The following is an 11,079-nucleotide window of genomic DNA, read 5'->3' as shown; positions in this document are numbered from 1 at the left end:
TGCTCCCGCTTCTGGTTCCTTTCCACTTCTGGTTCCTTTCCACTTCTGGTTCCTTTCCAGTAGATGCTCCCGCTTCTGGTTCCTTTCCCACTTCTGGTCCCACTTCTGGTTCCTTTCCACTTCTGGTTCCTTTCCAGTAGATGCTCCCGCTTCTGGTTCCTTTCCACTTCTGGTTCCTTTCCAGTAGATGCTCCCGCTTCTGGTTCCTTTCCCACTTCTGGTTCCTTTCCAGTAGATGCTCTCGCTTTTGGTTCTTTTCCAGATGGTTCTCTTGCTTCAGATTCCTTTCCAGTAGAAGTTCCTGGTGCTGGTTCCTGGTGTTGAGTTTTCCTTTGCAGAAATGGTCTGTGCTGGCATATCTGTGACAGGCATCCGCTTGCCATCCTTTCCAGGGGAATTAGTTTGAGAATTTGGTAATTGCTCATTTGACTCTCCTTGATGCACACCTGTCGATTTAACACATTACATTAACATGTTGGGCTGATTAAATGCATTTGCTGGACTACCTAGTGAAAACTAAGCTGACCGCAGCTACAGTTTTTCTAATTAATCAGACTGTGATACCAATTCTTGGTGTTGGTCATTTCAGCAAGCCATGACACTCACCATCTCAAGATTGTTCTGAAATCTGTTCTGTAGTTAGAAACAGATAAGAGGGAATTCCTGAAATATTATTTAGTAGAAATGTTAAGATAATTGATTGCACCCAAATTGGCCCTTTTAAATGTATAGGATTCACATAACATTCAATTAATATACTACCCAACATTTGATTTGGAACAAACGTCTTCCTACCAATGAGTAAGACATGAGGAATTCAATAAAATTGTCACAAGCCGCCCACAGACCCCCCTCCACACACACACACACCCCACACCAATCCAATCCCAACAACCAGTATAAATTCTCTGTTTGACAAGTAGTATGGAGCTTCGGCTTGGAGTATTGCTTCTTCACCATTTGTAATGTACTCTGGTGAATCTGGTGATGTTCTTTTCCCCCTGTTTAGAGAAATTTGCCTTTTAAGTTGCTTTCATTTACCATAAATTAGTGTGAAAGTGCTCATGATGAAAATAAATTGTGTGGTCAAGCCAGTCCTCCATGAAAGTAATTCAGTTTTTCCTCATCTTAGCAACCTAATGCTTCAACCAAACTCTCCTTGAATAGTCCAACAAATGGCAGCTCTCTGAGGGCCATCCTTATGGTGCAATTCTCAAATGAAGACTTTTTTCTACAAGGCAAAAACTTTGATGAAGAAATGGGCTAGTAACTAAATGTGACAACCCCTAATAAAATAATACAATTATAAACCATTGCATGGTCGTCATATATTTTTCAATACAATTCTTAGAAAAAAATCTATGTAGTGTGAGATCAAATTATATTTCAACAAAATGTTTCAGGAATGCTAATCTTAACTGTTAACAACAAAGTATTTCAGAACAATCTGAGATGGTGGGTGTAAAATCCTTTTGCTTTTGCTTTTTGAAGTGGAATGACTTGTATACACCGAGTATTCAAAACATTAAGGACACTTGCTCATCCATGACAGACTGACCAGTTGAATCCAGGTGAAAGCTATGATCCCTTATTGATGTCACCTGTTAAATCCACTTAAAATCAGTGTAGATCACACGTGTCAAACTCATTCCATGGAGGGTCGAGTGTCTGCGGGTTTTTGCTTGACCCTTGTACTTGATTGATGAGTTAAGGTCACTAATTGTAAGGAAATCTCTCTGGTTTCTAGGTCTTAATTGAAAGGAAAACCTAAACACCCGCAGACACTGTCCTCCATGGAATGAGTTTGATACCCCTGTTGTAGATGAAGGGGAGGAAATGGGTTAAAGTAGGATTTTTAAGCGTTGAGACAACTGAGACGGATTGCATATGTGTGCGATTCAGAGGGTGAATGCGAAAACAAAATATTTAAGTGCTTTTAACGGGCTATAGTAGTAGGTGTCAGGCGCTTCGGTTTATGTCAAGAACTGGAATGCTGCTGAGTTTTCACACTCAACAGTCTCCCAAGTGTATCAAGAATGATCAACCACCCAAAGAACATCTAGCCAACTTGAAGCACTTGTGTGAAGCATTGGAGTCAACATGGGCCTACCATTCCTGTGGAGTGCTTTCAACACTTTGTAAAGTTCATGCTCTGACAAATTGAGACTGTTCTGAGGGAAAAAGGGGAAGCTGCAATATTTGGTATACTCAGTGTACAGTCAAACAAAGCCCTTAAAAATGTGGAAAAGTTATTTACAAGCCAGAATGTTGAATAAAATTACATTTGGACGTACTCTACCAGTTGTCTGTGTGGTTGGTCCTTCAGTGGGTCGAAATTTGAGACAAGGAAAGTATTATTTAGGACGCTGGTACTGCCGTAAAAAAACATCACCTGACACATGCGCAAAACCATGTAAACACCTGCAAGACTTCGATTAGTATGCATGCATCACATGTATGTAATTCTGTCTTGTGCACGTGCCTTAGGTCACGAGCAAACTAAATCTTGATTGCCACACACAGAGAGACACATTTTGAAGTCAGTTTAATAATACTTTCCTGTGGATATGGTCTCAAATTTCAACCCACTAAAGGACCAACCCCACGGACAATCGGCAGAGTAAGTTAAAATATAAATGTTATTCAACATTCGTGACAAACAAGGGACATTTAGGTTTTTTCGATTCAATTGTGCGTCGCTAAGCTGCAACCCACAGAGTGGAGCAGAGACCAGCTGACTATATCGAATCACCCAAGGTTAAAACCACTCCATGGTGAAGGAAGTTTCTGATGAACTCCACCGACGGAGTGGAGCATATTATCATTTTTTTTGTATAGTTTTTGTAGTTCTGAACCTACTGCCCCCCCCCAAGTTGTCAAGACATTGTCAAGTTCGCCACCCCCTACATTCAGATAATCATGATATTCCCTTTTTTATCCTATTTATTGAATATTGCCACAGAGGCAGGGTGAGACAATGTTCAGCTTTAAGAGGTGGACCATTACTGTGGTGGGAGTTGCATGTTTGTCTGAGTAGCCTTAGCAGAGTTGTCAACAGGGCATAACTTTTACTTTTTGGTCCACCAGCCACTGTGGTAGGTAGAGTTCAAATCGACCATTCACTCAAGATTTTTTACCAGCCAAAATATTTTTTCTCCACCTAATTACACCAAAAAACAAAACAAATTGATGAGCATGCTTTGTAATTTTTCTAAAACAATAAATATACTAATAGTAAGAAGTATTGTGGTATATTGTTTAATTAGATTTTTTGTGACTCAAGTCTTTTAACCAAAATATCAGACAAAAAACCTGCCCATTTAAGGGAGGGAGGTTACCGTGGTCACGCAACTCGAGTCAAGTATGTGCCTGTGAGATTGAGTCTGACTAGTAGACGTGTTATCTTCTCTTCCCTAGCAGTTGAAACTCAAACATAGAAAAACCTAGCTTGTGAACAAAACACAAAACAATGTAAAAAGCCATGAAAACACAAGGACAAAGTCTCTCTTCAGTAGACTTTAGTTCCAAGTCAATTAGACCAACTTTTATGTCTATGCGCAGTGCTTCTAAAAATGAATCTTTAATTTATGATGTTGGCTCTGTGGCACGTAAAGTGGAATAACCTATTCGTAGTTCTTTGACTTTGTGCATAGATTTACCAGCTATGAAGCAGCAGAAATACTTTGAAAACTGCTACTATAGCATTTACTTTACTGTAAATGTGCTCCTACTTGACTAGTTATTGATATATGCAAGTTGAATGCTAGCACTGTGAAGCCCTGACCACCAGCTAACCTGGCTGGTGAAATATACATTTTACCCGCCAATGCCAAAATCTACCTGCACGTAATTAATTTTAGGCCCTGGTAGCCAAAACTGGATGTTCCGGTTTTCAAGGGAAAATGGTAGAGAGCCTTTGATGAGACTTTTGGATGTTAACAGAGGAAGAGGTAAAGAGAGGCCCAACTCTGCGGAAATCTGTCTCCCTCCAGCGGGTGGTGTTTTTTCACCCCCACAAAGCAATTACTTTTTGTATGGAGGTCAATGAGAGTGTCGAATTTGGTCAACAAAACAATAAATGCATTATTTGCTACGTGAGGTTTATTTGGTTGAACAGAAGTTCCATAATGCTTAGGTTGTTACGAGTGTGCTGATATAAATAGAACACGTGACATCCCCGCAACATTATATCAGAGTTGTCTCAAGATGAATAGTATCTTTCCAAACATACCCGAATCAAACAGCGTGGATTAATAGAAGCCTTGTAAGAAAAAACTGAAAGAGCGATGCTGCTTATAAACGGGGCAAGGTGACCGGGGACAATAGTTTGGGTAAATGGTACAAATATGATTTACGCAGATCGATCAAGATGGCGTAACTCAAACATAGAGACAAAGTGCAGGAGAAATTCAGCGGGTCGGACACAATGCATACGTGGTAGGGCCTCCGGATTACAAAAAGAAAGCCAGCCACATCACGGTCAGTCACCAATGCCACCCTACCAGACGAGCTAAAGCACAATGACCCTGAGCTGTCGAGGAGCGCCCCCGATGACAACATGGGCTACACACTCACAGTTTCCACCGAGGACGCATGTAAGTCATTCAAACGTGTTAGCCCTTACAAGGCTACATTAAAGTGAATGGCGATTCCATGTCTATTACAGTGCATTCGGGAAGTATTCAGATGACTTGACTTTTTCCACATTTTGTTATGTAACAGCCTTATTCTAAAAATTGATAACATTTTGTTTTTCCCCTCAATCAACATGCAATACCCCATAATTAATACAAATTTAAAAAACACGGAAATGTCAGTCATAAGTACTCTAGCCCTTTACTCAGTACTTTGTTGAAGCACCTTTTGGAAGCGATTACAGCCTCAAGTCTTCTTGGATATGACACTACAAGCTTGGCACACCTGTATTTAGAGAGTCTCTTCCATATCTCTCTGCAGATCCTCTCAAGCTGTCAGGTTGGATGGGGAGCGTTGCTGCACAGCTGTTTTTAGGTCTCTCCAGAGCTGTTCGATCGGGTTCAAGTCTGGGCTCTGGCTGGGACAAAAGGACATTGAGACTCGTCCCGAAGCCTCTCCTGCGTTGTCTTGGCTGTGTGCTTAGGGTCGTTGTCCTGTTGGAAGGTGAACCTTCGCCCCACTCTGAGATCCTGAGCACTCCGGAGCAGGTTCTCATCTCAGTATTTTGCTCTGTTCATCTTTCCCTCTATCCTGACTAGTCTCCTAGTCCCTGCTGAGATGAGCTTCCCTGAGACGGTTTGTGACAGTTTGTGCAGAAAGTCTTAAGTTGTGCAAACCCATACTGTAGCTTCCTCAGCTGTCCGGGTGGCTGGTCTCAGATGATCATGCAGTTGAAGAAGCTGGAGGTCCTGGATTGGTGTGGTTACATGTGGTCTGCAGTTGTGAGTCTGGTTGGACGTACTGCCAAATTCTCTAATGACATTGAAGGCGGCTTATGGTGGAGAAATTAATTCAATTCTATGGCAACAGCTGGGTGGACATCCCTGCAGTCAACATGCCAATTGCTTGCTCCCTCAACTTGAGGCATCTGTGGCATTGCGTTGTCTGACAAAACTTCACATTTTAGAGTGGCTTTTGTCCCTAGCACAAGGTGCACTTGTGTAATGATCATGTGTAATAGAACAACTTTACGTCCGTCCCCTCGCCCATACCCGGGCGCGAACCAGGGACCCTCTGCACACAACGACAACAGTCACCCTCGAAGCATCGTTACCCATCGCTCCACAAAAGCCACGGCCCTTGCAGAGCAAGGGGAACTACTACTTCAAGGTCTCAGAGCAAGTGACGTAACCAATTGAAACGCTATTTAGCGCGCACCGCTAACTAAGCTAGCCGTTTCACATCCGTTACACATGCCGTTTAATCAGTTTCTTGATATGCCACACCTGTCAGGTGGTTGGATTATCTTGGCCAAGGAGAAATGCTCACTAACAGGGATGTAAACAAATGTGTACACCAAATGAGAGAAATAAGTTTTTCGTGTGAATGGAACATTTCTGGACCAACACTTTACATGTTGCGTTTATATTTTGTTCTGTGTAAATAGCCAAGAAACAGGAGGACAAAGACACTGTATACTTTTGGGTAAATTTAAACCAACTTCTATGCCTGTGCGCTTCTAAAAATGAATCTTTCAACACTTCACTCATAGCGCCCCAGGGACTGTTGCTGAGTGAGGTGGGATATATGGGACTACAATTCTTCGTGTGCTTTGAAACAAAAACGTCATAAATACTTTTCAAATAGCTACTGCAGTTTTTACTGTTGCTATAAATCACGATTGCACATGTGTCATACTCAACTTTTTCAGTTCACACATATCTGATTTTAAGCTTATTATTACTTTTTTTATAGCCTGCCTGTGGTGGTTTGGTACATATTGCGATTTTGGGGTCATGGTTAGGTTTCGTTACAGAGAGATCATTTAACTGTAGTTAATGTTTATTTAAGAAGGGGAAAAAAATCACGATTACTCAACAATAGCAATAAAATAAGTTGCAATATGTGTGTGAAATCAATATGTAAACATGGCTCAGACATTGTATAGGCCTGTGCTTTAATGTTTTCTTACAAAGAGAAAAATATGCGCACTTGTGCGATTCTCATATAGTGCCTGTAGCACGGTACTTCTCATCTCCCACTCCAGGGTAATGTGATGGGCTGTCACTAAGTAGCTCTCTGTAAGCACTGGAGGTCTACCCATCTGTAGTAAACGCAACAGTGTGCATTGGCCAATTCATTGCCAACTTCAGATTTAGCTTGTGTAACAGTATACTTTTAAACCGTCCCCTCGCCCATACCCGGGCGCGAACCAGGGACCTTCTGCGCACAACGACAACAGTCACCCTCGAAGCATCGTTACCCATCGCTCCACAAAAGCCGCGGCCCTTGCAGAGCAAGGGGAACTACTACTTCAAGGTCTCAGAGCAAGTGACGTAACCGATTGAAACGCTATTTAGTGCACACCGCTAACTAAGCTAGCCGTTTCACATCCGTTACACTTGCTTATATAGAACAGGCAGTGTTGCCAATTTAGCGACTTCGTCGCTATAATTACCAACTATTCAGGCCCCTCTAATGACACATTTTCAAAAAAGCGACTAGTGACTTTTTCTGGTGTTTATTGGAGACTCTGACGTGAAAGCACATATCGTTCTTACTCTTCTCGACGAGCAGCGGGTGCTGCCGTGGTCCCCACCGTCATAAAGCACTCACAGGCAGCCCAGTCCTCGCGCTGCAGTCAGAGCAGAAGATGTTCACCCCTCGGTGTCCAGACTTGCATGCGGAAAGCTTCCGCTGGCTGATCCTGCCCAGGCTTACATTCAGGGCGGGATGTAAATGTAAAAATAATCATATAAAAAACTAAGTAACTCCGCCAGAATGTCTCTTTTGGGTCACATTTGCCTTTCCCAAGCCCAGATAAAGGAGAAGGGGTGTGACATAAAATTGTGACATTAAAAAAACAAGAAGAAAGTTCATTTGTAGTTCTAAACATATTTGGGGTGTTTTTCACTCACTTTTTGTCACTCCCACACGTGATTCCTCTCTCCTACAGCGTCCATCACAATTACATGCAGATGGCCAATTATGCTAAATATGATGACGTCATTCAGCGACTTTTAGGACAGCCAATAGCTCCTTTCCTTACTGAAGAGTTGGCAACACTGAGAGCAGGTACTACCGGTTTGTTGAAATGGGAGCGAGAGGGCGAAGTTCGTAGCGTCGCTCGATCACTTTAACGAGGTGCTGAAACCCCTATTCTCAACCAACAAGAATGGGTGCACGTCCTCAGATTGTGCAGAGGGGAAACAGAGTTGTTTTTTTTTGCGTTTCCGTTTAGCTCCGGTGGTAGGAATACTGGGGTGATGTCAGTATTAACGTGTCAACATGTTAGTGTAGGTGTTGGCAGCTGCGTAGGCTATTCTCGTTTAACAGTGGCGACATAGTACTGTTAATTCGTTGTCCATCGCCATTGTAATCTACTGGGAAGCCAAAATGTTCCAAAACTGGAGATTTTCAATGACAGTGGAGAATACTCTTGGTTTATCGACCCCCACCACTTGCCATCATACAGAACTAGTTCCCGGATGCGCCTCACAAAAGGAGTTTGAAATGCTCAGATTTAAGATTACAGTTTTTATTACAATGTTCTCATAGGCTATAGTTTTTTCAGGTTCACAGTGTGGATGGAACAGATGTCCCCGTAACGAACAGTTCGGTACGAATAGGTGTACCGTTACTAGCTCAACTATAAAATACGATCTTACAGTGTTAAGCTTTCACAAGGCAATTCAGAGAAGCGTAATTTTTATGCGCATAGAAAGGAGTCATGAGTGCCTTCAGATGCGTGGTCGGGCAAATTTTCTTCACAATACAATGAACATATACAGTGCATTCAGAAACTATTCACACCCCTTGATTTATTCTAGATTTTCTTGTGTTACAGCCTGAATTCGTGGTCCTTCTGTAGCTCAGTTGGTAGAGCATGGCGCTTGTAACGCCAGGGTAGTGGGTTCGATCCCCGGGACCACCCATACGTAGAATGTATGACTGTATGACATGACTGTAAGTCGCTTTGGATAAAAGTGTCTGCTAAATGGCATATATATTATATATATTAAGTCAAAATGGATAAAATTTCAACAGAAAAATCTCACCCATCTACACACAATACCCCATAATGACAAAGTGAAAACATGTTTATATTTCTTTTGGAAGTGTATTGAAAATGAAATACAGAAATATCTCATTTACATAAGTACTCTCACCCGAGTCAGTACTTTGTAGAAGCAACTTTGGTGGTGATAACAGCTTTGAGTCATCTTGGGTATGCCTGTATCAGCTTTGCAGATCTGGATTTGGGAATTTTCTCCCATTCTTCCTTGCAGATTTTCTCAAGCTGTTAATTTAGATGGGGAGTGGCAGTGAACAGCAATATTCAAGTCTTGAGTCCAGAGATATAAATGGGATTCAAGTCTGGGCTTTGGCTGAGCCACTCAAGGACTTACACATTATCGTTATGAAGCCATTCCAGCATTGCTTTAACTCTATGGTTTGGGTCATTGTCAATCAAACAATCAATCAAATTTTATTTATATAGCCCTTCGTACATCAGCTGATATCTCAAAGTGCTGTACAGAAACACTGCCTAAAACCCCAAACAGCAAGCAATGCAGGTGTAGAAGCACGGTGGCTAGGAAAAACTCCAGAGAAAGGCCAAAACCTAGGAAGAAACCTAGAGAGGAACCAGGCTATGTGGGGTGGCCAGTCCTCTTCTGGCTGTGCCGGGTGGAGATTATAACAGAACATGGCCAAGATGTTCAAATGTTCATAAATGACCAGCATGGTCGAATAATAACAAGGCAGAACAGTTGAAACTGGAGAAGCAGCACAGTCAGGTGGACTGGGGACAGCAAGGAGTCATCATGTCAGGTCGTCCTGGGGCACGGTCCTTGGGCTCAGGTCCTCCAAGAGAGAGAAAGAAAGAGAGAATTAGAGAGTGCATATGTGGGGTGGCCAGTCCTCTTCTGGCTGTGCCAGGTGGAGATTATAACAGAACATGGCCAAGATGTTCAAATGTTCATAAATGACCAGCATGGTCAAATAATAGTAAGGCAGAACAGTTGAAACTGGAGCAGCAGCATGGCCAGGTGGACTGGGGACAGCAAGGAGGCATCATGTCAGGTAGTCCTGGGGCATGGTCCTAGGGCTCAGGTCCTCCATGGCCAGGTGGACTGGGGACAGAGGAGCCATCATGTCAGGTAGTCCTGGGGCATGGTCCTAGGGCTCAGGAGAGAAAGAAAGAAGGAGAGAATTAGAGAATGCACACTTAGATTCACACAGGACACCGAATAGGACAGGAGAATTACTCCAGATATAACAAACTGACCCTAGCCCCCCGACACAAACTACTGCAGCATAAATACTGGAGGCTGAGTCCTGTTGGAATGTAAATCTTTGCCCCAGTCAAATCTAATTTTATTGGTCACATACACATATTTAGCAGATGCTATTGCGGGTGTAGCGAAATGCTTGTGTTCATTGCTCCAACAGTGCAGTAGTATCTAAAAACGATTCACAACAATACACACATCTAAAAGTAAAAGAATGGAATGAAGAAATATATAAATATTAGATTGAGCAGTGTCGGAGTGGCATTGACAAAAAGATAGGAATAGAATACAGTATATACACATGAGATGAGTAAAGCAGTATGTAAACATGATTTAAACATTATTAAAGTGGCCAGTGATTCAGAGTCTATGTACAGTATATAGGGCGGCAGCCTCTAAGGTGCAAGGTTGCGTAACCGGGTGGAAGCCGACTAGTGATGGCTATTTACCAGTCTGATGGTTTGAGATAGAAGCTGTTTTTTAGTCTCTCGGTCCTTGCTTTGATGCACCTGTACTGACCTCGCCTTCTGGGCGATAGCGGGATAAACAGGCTATGGCTGGGGGTGTTGATGTCCTTGATGATCGGGTGCTGTGACATCGGGTGCTGTAGGTGTCCTGGAGGCTAGGTAGTTTGCCCCAGGTGAAGCGTTGGGAAGACTGCACCACCCTCTGGAGAGCGCTGCGGTTGCGGGCAGTGCAGTTGCCATACTAGGCAGTGGCACAGCCCGACAGGATGCTCTCAATTGCGCATCTGTAAAAGTTTGAGTGTTTTAGGGGCCAAGCCAAATTTCTTCACCACTCTGTCTGTGTGGGTGGCCCATTTCAGATCGTCAGTGATGTGTACGCCGAGGAACTTGAAGCATTCCACCTTCTCCACTACGGTCCCGTCGATGTGGTTAGGGGCATGCTCCCGCTGCTGTCCACGATCAGTTTTGTTGACCTTGAGAGGTTATTTTCCTGGCACCACTCTGCGAGGGCCCTCACCTCCTCCCTGTAGGCTGTCTCGTAATTGTTGGTAATCATCCTAGTGCTGTTGTGTTGTCTGCAAACTTGATGATTGAGTTGGAGGTGTACGTGGCCATGCAGTCATGGGTGAACAGGGACTACAGGAGGGGACTGAGCACACACCCTTGTGGGGCCCGTGTTGAGG

This window comes from Oncorhynchus keta, chromosome 25, assembly GCF_023373465.1.
Source record: "Oncorhynchus keta strain PuntledgeMale-10-30-2019 chromosome 25, Oket_V2, whole genome shotgun sequence".
Taxonomy (NCBI): domain Eukaryota; kingdom Metazoa; phylum Chordata; class Actinopteri; order Salmoniformes; family Salmonidae; genus Oncorhynchus; species Oncorhynchus keta.
Note: the sequence above shows the minus strand (reverse complement) of the source record.